The sequence below is a fragment of the Henckelia pumila genome, chromosome 2, assembly GCF_033568475.1.
Source record: "Henckelia pumila isolate YLH828 chromosome 2, ASM3356847v2, whole genome shotgun sequence".
In the NCBI taxonomy this organism is placed as follows: Eukaryota; Viridiplantae; Streptophyta; class Magnoliopsida; order Lamiales; family Gesneriaceae; genus Henckelia; species Henckelia pumila.
Genome location: NC_133121.1, coordinates 65,206,975 through 65,218,451, shown reverse-complemented (window position 1 = coordinate 65,218,451; position 11,477 = coordinate 65,206,975).

Sequence of the window (11,477 nt, the reverse complement as noted above, 5' to 3'; positions counted from 1 at the left end):
ATCGACTAACATGACCTAAAATTTAAGCGGAATCACAAAAAATCAATAGATGTATGCATACATCAAACCTTACTTAAATCATTTCAGAATAGTTTACAAACCAAATCCAAACCTTAAAATTTATAAAACTTGTTTTCAACATTAAAATACCTCATAAAGTTGCAAATGACTCAATACATAGCACACTCATCACATAACACACTCATCACATAACATACTCATGCATCGCCCGCCGGTCCGACTCCTTGCTCTTCTTCATGCCCGACATTGAACTCGTCGACATATGCATAAATGTCATCTTCATTACCTGCACCATTCAAGTATAGTGAGTCTAAAGACTCAGCAAGTATATGCAGTAAAAATCGTGAGATTTCAAATATCATTTAAACGTAACATAACATAACATATACTCATCATTTGGTGATGAATTATACAAAATTGTGGCAACCGCCATAATGGGCACATTCAACTTTTCTTGTTGATCAAAAAGCATATGGCACTAAGCCTCATAACATTCATTCTTTGGAAAGGCCCTCTCCGGAGCTCATCCCGTAGTACCAGTCCCGTGTACTTATCTGTCTCATGAGCCATGTTTGGAAAGGCTCTCTCCAGAGCCCAAACCGAAGCACCAATCCCGTGTTTTCCACCACAAAGACACATAAGACATCAAAAGAGTTTTCATACATTAACATGTCATTAAATTTTCATATCATATCATTATCATCTCATCATAACATTCCATCTTTGCATGACTTGTATGCCATAAAACTTTCATCATAACATCATGATTCCTTTCATAAACTTTTATGTCGTGATCTTAAAAACTTACCCGATAACTTCATGCATATCATAGATGATTAAAAATCATACTTTCATATTAAACATAGTTTTCATGAATAAACATAGACATGTACATGCATCACATAGCGTAATCGGTCCACGTAAGTCGTTCTTTTCGTTCTTGAGTTAAAACTTAAAGCTTTTTGCATAAAAACTCTTAAATATATTTTAGAAGCCTTAAAAGATCATAACCATGAATTTAGGACCCTAAAATAACATAAAACAATCTTCAAATCAGAAGGCCATGCGCGGGGGAGCCACCTTTCGGGCGCGGGTGCGCATGATCTGCTGATGGGTCTGTTTGTTTGTTCTTAAACTCTGTTTTATCGTCGGAATTTGGAAACGTGGTAAACATGAAAATTTTAGAACTTGATCTTGGCTTTCCATTGCCGAAAACATCACCGCAATTGGATTTTGCAGTAAAACGTTATATGCATTCGCCCGAGAAGGGTCAGTTAAGGAAATTCAAAACAACCGACACACTTCGGGGTGATTTTGGCCAAACATCCTAAACGATTTTGACAAAACTCAAAACATAAAAATTGTAGACATTTAACTATATTTCAAATAAAGTAAGACTCATCTCATTTGGATTAGTACACTAGTCTTGATCCTCAAAATTGTTACGAGCGTTGCTAATCCAGAACAACCCAACACATGTAATAATTCAAAATTTTAATTCAAACTAACTCTAACACTTAAAATTCAAAACATATTTTCAAAATCATTCCTTTTTCAACTCTAACCCATATTATCCATCAACTCACATTATTTATCAAGAATTTATCAAGAATTTCTAAACCCATACTTCAAAAACTCGTCAAGAACGGTTTACGTTTCACGATTTCATAACATCATAATTTCATGCTCTTGAAATTCTAAAAAAACCATGCATATATACCTCAACATACACAATTTCATATTAACATAATTATACCTTGAATGGTGGTTTCAAAAGCTTTAAAAACTTGCCTTGAATTGAGGTTAAGATGATCCGGATTTTCGGAGACGAACTAACCACGAAGAGGAGCAAGATTGGAGTTTAACTTCGAAATTTCTTGATAGAACCGTGTAGTGCTCCGGGAAGAATCAGAGAATAAGGATGAAAAGAAAAAAAGAAAGAAGAATATGATAGACGTGAAGGAGGGGAATTATTGGGAGACAAACTCATAATGAAGTGGGAACGTGGTAGAAGAGTGTTCCTTTCAACACTTAATTCGCGTCGTGATAAATAATTAAAATGTAGTCTACCACTCTTCCTTGACTCGACTGATAAAAATACTATCTCCCAACTTGTTTATTCAAAGTATATCAATATTATACTTAAAATGTGTAGAAGAGTGTTCCTTTCAACACTTAATCGAAATTGTTAAATATAAATAAACATAATCATGAAATCATAATCATTAAATAATAACTTAAACAATTTAAGGCATAAAATCATTTAAAAATTATTTTAAAATCATCGTGAGCAAGTTTGGTGGATTCGGACCTTAGAGAGGCGTTCTAAGCTTCTACCTCGAGGTGATGGACCATTTCAAGTTATTGAAAGAATCAACGATAATTCCTACAAGCTAGATTTTCCAGGCGAGTATAATGTCAGCACTACTTTTAATGTTGATGATTTATCTTTGTTTGATGTAGGTGATGATCGAGATTTGAGGACAAATCCTTTTCAAGAAGGGGAGGATGATGCAATCATGGATGGATCTCACGTGGGACAAGTTTCTAAGGAAGTCAATGATCCATTAGAAATGCCGCAAGGACCAATCATGAGGGGAGGAAGAAAGAATTTTAAAGACGCACTTCAAAATATGTTGATTAATTACTCAAGGGGCGATGTAATGTTTGGGATTCATTTTGGAGGAAGCTGTAACGTACCGGAAGTATGCATGGAGGAATCAGACGACACAGTTCGCGCACTATTGGATAAATATTGTGCCCCAGCGCGAACATCAATTCCAGAAATGTCAAGATTCATGTGCGCACCAGAGGAGAAAACTTGCGCACCAACATGCATGGCACGCGCACGAGCGAGTCAATTTTCTGCTGCAGCACAAGAGTTCTACTCATTCCAGTAGGAAGCTTATTTCTGTGCGCTACAGCGTGAATTTAGCGCGGGTTGCCGATAACACACACTTGATGTGTATATGTGTGTGCGGGATTTTATCATGTTTTGATGTTTTTACTTATTTTAAGTGTCCTAGTTATTTTGGAAACTTTTAATTGATATTTTTTTTATATATTTATCATTATTTTATAGCTTTTTGTGTTGTAATATAAATACAATAAATTCATTATTTTGAACAATGGCAGATTTTTTATATTCATCAATTAAAAATTCTCCCTAGAATTTTGTTGAAGCTTTTTCTATGCATCAAATCAAACTTATCAAAGTGTCAAAACTTTGTGGCGTTTGTCAATCGATTTTCACTTGGGTTGACAAAGACAGGTTCTTTTGAAGGTCCAATTGAATTTTTGGTTTTTTTTTATTTTAATAATTTGTTGCTAGTTTCGTTGTAAACTAGTGGTGGAGATCCAAAACCTTTTACTTGTTTCAAAAATCGGAACAAATTATTTGATTTCTTTTTCTATTGAATTGAGGGTACGATTTGTTATAATCGTGTTTGCCTTTCGTGCCTAAGAATTCAAATCATGCAAGCAGCCATGGGAGCGTGGGTAGACGTTGGGGTGTTGAGGACGATCGTGAGCATCGTCGGGGCCGTCATCACCATCACCATGATAACCGTAGACAATTCAGTATGCATCGATTCATGTAGATGAGTCATAAGCCGTTCATTGGAGGTAAGTCTCCAGAAGATGTAGAGAATTGGATAGAGCGCATGGAGAACTATTTTTGAGAATTTCGCTAAATAGAGGAGTAGAAATTGGAGACTCTTAATTTCTTACTAGAGGATCGTGCTCAAAAATGGTGGCGGTCCACATCTACACCCTTCATCACGACACGAGGAGTAGCTACTTGGAAAGAATTTTGCACAGCTTTTCACAAGCTGTATTTTCCTCCCACCCTTTGACAGAAAAAGGCGAGTGAATTACTAGGATTGAAGCAAGGCACATTGTCAATTGACGAATACCAGCAGAAGTTCTTTGAGCTGTTGCCCGATTGTACTCAGATTTTTTACATCACTGAGAAAAATTACAGTCTGTTTCTCCAGGGTCTTTATCCAGAAATCCATGACCGTGCATCTATTGGTGATGACATGACTTATGAGGGATTGGTTAGTCAATGTCACCAGGCGGAGGATAGCATTCGCCGTAACATGTCTTTTTCTTCGTCTAGACCCGCGAGTTCTTTGGGTCCCCATGCTCAGTCTTTAAAGAAGTCTGCTTATTCTAATTCCTTTGGATTTGGGGGAGTGTTGCATTTGGGAAGGAAGGGTCAGTGTAACCATTGTGGTAAGAATCATGCGACTGACAAGTATCGTAAGGCTGCAAGAGCATGTTTCCGATGCAGGGAGATTGAACATATGAATAAAGATTGTCCACAGGCTAGGGGAGATGGTTTTGGTTCTCAGGCCACCGTATAGCATAGACCACCAGGGAAATCTGCAAGAGGATCCTGTAGCGACCCAACCCGGATCCACCACTAATAAGAGAATTAGAACATAATTAAGCATGAAATTAATACTAATCAGAATACACTGCGGAAAACATAAATAAATGATGATCGGTAGAATACAACCGGTTAAATAAATTCGATATACAACCCAATCGAATAAATTTCATCAACAATAAAACCTACAGCTAATCCTGCTATCCTCCCTAGTTACCGACTAATCTACGTTGCTGGGCGCACTACCTGCACCTGGCCCATCGAATGGGGTGTCCAGATGTAGTAACTTGTATCCATAATTAACGATTAATAAGTATATTAATCGTGTAATCATGTTTAAAATTATTAATACGTGATTAAGTAAGTTTTTGTTGGATTAACGGACTTCAAAAAAGGATTCAGAATGATCGGAAAAGGCTCGATGGGTGACCAGGAACGGAAGCAACGTTCATGGAACAGAAACAACGTTCTGCCAATTGATGTCATCTGTGACGTTAGAAAGATGACATCATTGCTTACGCACTTGATGGGACATTGGAAGCAAAGAAGAGGAACGGATGCAACGTTCGGCAGAACGGACGCAACTATGGCGAACGAACGTTTCGTTCCGTGTCTATAAATAGAAGGTCCGAGAGCTCATTTCTCGCACCTCTTTCCTCTATTCTCTCTCGATTTCTAGGCCTTCTAACTCAGATCTAGGGAGATCTAGGTGTCCTATCGGGATTCCGGAAGTGCCGCAGCGATCTAGACGTCGTAGTAGAGCTGTGGCCTAGTTTTGAGGGTATCGATAGCAAAGGGCTAACGATGGATGGAGTAGCAGTAGACTGGACTAGTAGACTTGGAGTCTAGACCAGCGGAGCTAGGTTTTGACCAGCAGTGTTAGAGGTACGTAAGTACTGACCGAGATAGCCGGCATGATATATTTGCATGTATGTTGCATGAGTATGTGCTATATGTTTTATCATGTTTTAACAAGTTTTACCGCCTTAGCACATGCATGATTTTACGTGTGACTGCATCCTGAGAGATGTGATTCATTGACAGTCTCCATAGGGAACAGTGATCTCATGTTGGACTCGAGTCAGTTATGACAGTTTTCATATAGGACTTGTATCCTGTTTTGGATTCGGGTCAGGATGGGTTGGCTCAGCCTTGATATAGAATATATGAGAACCCCGCGGAGTCGCTCTCTAGCCGGTACTGTATATTCCTGACGCCATGAGAAAGTGTTTTACCTGGGATTTTTAAATCATCTGTGTGCGCATATTTGTACATATATCATTGCTTATGTATTGAGCGTTATCTCTCACGCCCCTTTGTTTGGGTATTGTGGTGTACCTTGTGGCGGGACAGGTTTGAGGCTGGAAGGTCCAGGCGGCTCTCAGCAGGATTAAGGATCCGCGAGAGTGAGGTTTTAGAGGGTAGAGATTTGTTTACCCTGAACCTTCGATTTGTATGTATAATGGTATTTATACACTCTTGTTATCGTCGGTTGTATTCTGCCGATTGGATTTGTTGTATTTTGATTATCCGCTCTTTACGCTTTTAATATTTTATTGCATGCGCTAATTAACTCTGATTAGATAGTGGATCCGGGTAAGAGTCACTACACTTTTTGGTATCAGAGCGCATTGCACTGGTAATTTAGTAAAGCGGATTAAGTAATTATCTATTCTTATGCAACAGTTGGCAGAGTACGATGAGAGCCACGATAGCAGAGGCGGTGGTCGATGAGGCAATCCGAATGATCGTAGACATCGTCGAGGCTAGCATGAGGAGCGCAGACGAGTGAGCATGCGCAGATTTAAGGAGGTTAGACCGAAGCCCTTGACAGGAGGTGAGACTCCTGAGGAGGCGGAGGATTGGCTCGAGAGAATGGACAGTGTTTTCAGGAGTTCCGTTGCACAGACGAGGATAGGATGGAGATTCTTGCCTTCATGCTTGAGGGACGCACGAGGAAGTGGTGGAGATCTACTTCCGCATCATTCATCGCAGCGAGAGGAGCAACTACGTGGGTCGAGTTCCATACAGCTTATCAGAGACTGTATTTTCCTTCAGCTCTACGACAGGCGAAAGCCAGTGAGTTACTGAGTTTGCGACAGGGTACGATGACGATTGAGGAGTACCAGCAGAAATTCTTTGCTCTGCTACCTTATTTTCCTCACATTTTTATAGTTCTATGGCGAAGTACGACCATTTCCTTCAGGGCCTGAAACCTGAGATTCATCGGATGGTTGTTGTGGGCAGTGATATGACCTACGAGGGCTTGGTGGACCGTTGTTGCCAAGAAAAGGATAGTATTCGGAGGAACAGGGGACTCTTCTCTTCTTCCAGGCCAGCGAGTTCTAGTCCTTTGGGTCCGAAGGGCCAGTCTTTCAAGAAGATAGGAGGTATTTCTTCTTCTTCATCTGGATCCAGTGGAGTGCATCATTTTGGAGGACAGAGACCAAAACGATGTAGTCAGTGCAGACACAGGAATCCTCCAGGACAGTGTGGTTGATCAACCAGTGCATGTTTCCAGTGTGTCCAGGAGGGTCACATGAAGAGGGATTGTTCGATGCTGATTGGAGCAGCGGGTGGTTCAGGAGGTTCTCAGGCATCTGTTCAGCCACATCAGTATCAGTAGTCACCTTATCAGCAGTAGTATTCGTAGCAGCGTTAGAAGCCGCAGCAGTCTCAGTGACAGCCTGCTCAGACTCCTTCTCGGGGTCATTCTTCTTTGCGGCCACGTGCCCAGGGTTAGGTCTTTGCGCTTAACAAGGAATAGGCAGAGGCTGACAGTGATTGGATGATTGCAGGTATCTGTAGTTTATGTGGATTTCTTGCATATGTTTTGATTGATACTGGTGCATCACATTATTTCATATCAGCACGTTTTGCTAAGAAGTATAAGTTTCCATTCATTCCTTTAGACGTCTTGCTAGTAGTTTGTACTCCTATGGGTAGCGAGGTTTTAGCCAAGAGTCTAGTTGTGGGTTGTGTTTTGGATTTTGAGGGGCATCAACTTAGTGCTAACCTGATGGTTCTAGCTATGGAGGATTTTGATTGCATCATTGGGATAGATCTCTTGACTACCTACCGCGCGATAGTGGATTTCTATAAAAGATTTGTTCATTTTCGACCAGAGGATGGCGAGTCTTGGTATTTCTATGGTGAGGGAGCGCGACCCCCGATGCCAGTGGTTTCTGCTCTGAAGGCTTGGCATGCTTTAGAGTCTGGCGGGGAAGGCTACCTTATTTACGTCATTGACGCATCCTTAGGGGAGCCAGATATCCAGGAGATACCAGTGGTTCGTGATTTTCCTGATGTGTTTCTGGAGGAGATTCCAGGCTTACCACCAGTGAGGGAGATCGAGTTTGGCATTGAGTTACTGCCAGGGACTACACCGATTTCCAAAGCTCCTTACCGTTTAGCGCCATCAGAGATGAAAGAGCTACAGAAGCAATTGCAAGATATTCTGGATAAGGGCTACATTCGACCCAGTGTTTCGCCATTGGGAGCCCTAGTGCTGTTTGTCAAGAAGAAGGATGGTTCGTGTTGAAAACTGGCGAGTTCCCAGACCAATTACGATTGATACCCGGTGCAGCGGAAGTTTAAAAATTTTTCATGGAACGTTTCCATGGTATGGGTATCAACCGTTCATCGATTGAATTACGTGTGTGTAAAATTTAAATAACAATTAAATAAATTTTACCTCAAATCTCGCAACGAGATTAATGGACACCAACAGAACAATTCTGCTCTTGTTGTCTCTCCCTGGAACCGATGAACGCCTTCAATCAGGTCCACGAACAGAGGTTTAATCCCTCTGATAGATTGCACTAGAAAATCTATCAGAAGTTTTCTGCGAAGAGAATACACGAATTTGATTCGTTATTCCTTACTGCGATTCAAAATCACAGACCGGAATTTTCTCTGACAGAGTGGGAGGGTGATCGGCCGAATTGAGAGAGAAATAGGGGCTAGGGTTTTCGAAATTTTGTCTCTCAAAATTATGACCTCTTGTATGTAATTTCTGTACTGAAATAACTTATTTATAATGCAGGCCACTAACACCTTAGGGCCCATTAGTCATAAGCTGGGGCCCGACAAGCAAAGCCCACTCGTTCAGAAATTAATATAAAATTCATCGTGACTCCGATTGATGAAACGATTTCACCAATGTGCACAGAAACCATTTCTGCACGTTTTAAAGTCAAAATAAATTTTCCTGAATCCGAATTCAGTGGTTTCCAAAAATGTCCATCCCTATGTCATTTTAGGAAATCCTACTCCCTTACTCTTATTTAAGAAGTCCAACTCCTTAGTTCATTAAATTTAACTCTTTAAATTTAACTATCTCAACGGGGATTAAAACTCCATTACACTGTGTGACCCTCAATGGTTCAGGGATACAGCTAGCCGTGGGCTCACAACTCCTTGTGACTCGGAACAACACTTTCCGACTTGCCCAACGAATCATGGTAAAGCGCCTAGCAACATCGCCCCATGATTCCCTAGGTATCACTGATAGTGCCTACAAGAACCAGTAGATTTTGGTTAACGTACAGTACGGTCCCTTCATCCAAATATCCCGATCGAATCAACAACCATTGGTATATCGAGAGTCGCTCAAGATTCGATAACTATGCAATACATCTTGAAGATCAAATTAGTGACATCGCATGTGCTACTAAGAAACCATTTCTTAAATCACATCAAGTACTCTGGCCAGAGATTTGTCACACTAATATCTCCTCAGATCGCATAGGATATCCACACTCGCAAGTATGTGGTGAATCCTTGACAACAATGCATTGACTCCTATATGTGTCGTAACTGTACCCAATCTCGACACCTGATGACCCCCTCAGAGTCGGTAAACGAGTCAAAGCACAGTACTAGCATATAGAGTCTCCATGATGTTTCAAGTCGTAAGGACTAATGGTGTACAACCAAAACCGCGGACTTTATCCACTCGATAAGTGATAACCACTTGGAAAGTCCGGATAGGGTAGTTCGACTATTCATCCTATGAATATCCATTTGCATGCTTCGAACATCTCCATGTTCCCTACCAATGAAACGTGGTACTCCGCATCGCAAATGCTAGTCTCAAACTCGAGCGATCCTTATCCTTATTATCGGACGGCTCAATCGACTAGGAACGGTTTTAGAACATACAGTGACTATAAGATGTATTTCATGATAGACATCTCCATGTTCTACCACATCTTACATACACTATAGTATATTCAAGGTCTTTATCAAAACAACAATAGTATATCACAATATAACAATATGAAGTAATATAAAGTCATTGCCATAAAAGTGTAAATAATATTAAACAAAAGATTGTTTATACAAAGAGTCAACAAAGCCCATAGCCACACAGTTGGCTCACTGGGCACCCACTCTTACAATCTCCCACTTGCCCTATAGCCAACTAGTCATACTACGTAGACCCATTGCTTCGCGATGTTTGTCAAACAATGGTCCTGGCAAAGGCTTAGTAAGTGGATCAGCGATATTGTCTGCAGAGGCCACTCGTTCGACACTGATGTCTCCTCTTTCCACAATCTCCCGGATTATGTGGTATTTCCTCAGTACGTGTTTGGATCTTTGATGAGACCTTGGTTCCTTTGCTTGAGCAACGGCACCCGTGTTGTCGCAGTACACCGGGACTGGACCAACAAATTCAGGAATGACGCCCAACTCTTGGACGAAATTCCTCATCCAAACGGCCTCTTTAGCAGCAGCTGATGCTGCAATGTATTCAGCCTCAGTGGTGGAATCCGCTGTGGTGTCCTGCTTGGAACTCTTCCAAGAGACAGCACCACCATTGAGCATGAACACAAATCCAGAGGTTGACTTCGAGTCATCCACATCACTTTGGAAGCTAGAGTCGGTATAGCCTTCCAGTTTGAGTTCTCGTCCTCCATAAACCATGAACATATTCTTAGTCCTTCGCAAGTACTTAAGAATGTCCTTCACGGCTTTCCAATGCATCTGACCAGGATTAGACTGATATCTGCTCGTGACACTCAGAGCAAATGCTACATCCGGTCTGGTAGATATCATCCCATACATGATACTACCTATAGCTGACGCATATGGTACATGTGTCATATTCTCTATCTCTGCATCAGTCTTGGGACACATAGACTTGGATAGAGAAACTCCATGACACATGGGTAGATGTCCTCTCTTGGACCCATCCATTGAAAACCGTTTCAATATGGTATCGATGTAGGTTGATTGAGTGAGTCCTATCATTCTCTTAGATCTATCCCTATAGATCTGTATCCCAAGAATGTAGGATGCCTCACCCAAATCCTTCATCGAAAATCTACCTGATAACCATATCTTTGTTGACTGTAACATCCCTACATCATTCCCAATGAGTAGGATGTCATCAACATAAAGTACTAAGAATGTCACCGCATCCTTAACTACTTTCTTGTACACGCAAGGTTCCTCCGGGTTCTTGATGAAACCAAAATCTTTTATTGTTTCATCAAATTTCTGGTTCCAACTTCTTGATGCTTGTTTTAGACCATAAATTGATCTCTGAAGCTTGCATACCTTATGCTCGCTTCCCATGGATGTGTACCCCTCAGGCTGTTTCATATAGGTTTCTTCCTTAATGTCTTCATTAAGAAAAGCAGTCTTCACATCCATTTGCCATATCTCATAGTCATACCATGCAGCTATGGCAATAAGGATTCTTATGGACTTGAACATTGCAACTGGTGAAAAGGTTTCGTCATAGTCAACTCCTTGCCTTTGAGTATAACCTTTAGCCACCAATCGCGCCTTGTAGGTCAATACCTTACCATCAGGCCCAAGCTTTCTTTTGTAGATCCATTTACACCCTATTGGAACAATTCCATCGGGAGGATCCACTAAAGACCAGACTTGGTTAGTATGCATCGAATCCAATTCTGATTGCATAGCTTCAAGCCATAAATTCGAATCCGCATCAGAAATTGCTTCCTTGAAGCTTCTTGGATCACATCCAATGTCGGGTTCATCTTGACCCTCTTCAAGAAGAAGACCATATCGAACTGGAGGTCTAGAAGTC